The sequence below is a fragment of the Charadrius vociferus genome, unplaced genomic scaffold, assembly GCF_000708025.1.
Source record: "Charadrius vociferus isolate BGI_N301 unplaced genomic scaffold, ASM70802v2 scaffold308, whole genome shotgun sequence".
Classification (NCBI taxonomy): Eukaryota; Metazoa; Chordata; class Aves; order Charadriiformes; family Charadriidae; genus Charadrius; species Charadrius vociferus.
Genome location: NW_009649929.1, coordinates 2,005,824 through 2,006,895, shown reverse-complemented (window position 1 = coordinate 2,006,895; position 1,072 = coordinate 2,005,824).

Here is a 1,072-nt window from a genome sequence, read left to right as displayed (position 1 = left end):
GTGGCATGGACCTGAGTGTGCCGGCTGCTGCGGGGGCCATGCGTGTGGGCCTGTATGCTGTGGGCTGGCTCTCCTGCATCCTTTTGTCAGATTAGCTGGCAGTGGGGGCTCTGTCCTGGGTGTAACCCCAGCATAGGATCTGTTACCTCTTCCTTGAAACAGGAGTTACTGGTACAGCAGCTGAACAGCCTCAGGACTGTGGTTTTTCTTCCTCCTTTCCTAAAACTGCCCTTTCCTAGGGCTCGAACCATGCAGTTCACTGCTCTGGGGACAAAGGATGGTAGAAATGCACAGAAACTCAGGTTTTGCAGCAGGTTCTAAATTCAGTTACTGCTTTCAAGTCATTACTATAATCAACACCAAAAAACATGGACTCAGATGCATTTCCCTGCTTTCCTTGTTTTTGCGTGCTCTTTGGGATCAAGGCAAAGTTCTTGCAGGTCTGGCTCTTTCTCACTCTTACTGCCTGTGTCTTCTCTTCAGGACTTGGGAGCCTTTTCCACTCCGGACTTGGGAGCCTTTTCCACTCCTCTTTGGCTGGATTACTTTATCTCAGCTGGTCTTGGAATTAACAAATGTCTTTCTGTTACAAAACCATGCCCCCATCTCCCGTTTCCTGCCCGCAGCGTCTTTCCCAGAACATACAGTCCCTTTGGTCTCTTCATTTTCAATTCCTTGCCACTGCTTTCTGCTATACCCTCCCTTGTCAGGAGACCCCGAGCAGCCTCTGAAGTGATCAAAGTCCCGACCTGATGATCAGCAGCTTGGTTCTCTTCGCTCCCTGTCCCTTATGTGTTCATCAGACTTAATAAATGAGATAGTAGCCTTCTCTTTGTCCACAGCTATTGCAGTTGAACAGGCTATCGGCAACATTTAATGACTGCTTTTTTTATTAGCCCTACGGAAAGGCACAAAAGTTTCTCTCATCACCTCCTGTGGATTCTGGGACACTGTAAACCAAAGGGAGCCAAGAAAGAAAAAGATTGCCTGCTCAAAATGGATTTTGTAGCCTTTCAGACACGCAGAGAGAGTCCCCTGTAGCAAGCAGAATTCACAAGCTCTATGTGGAGAG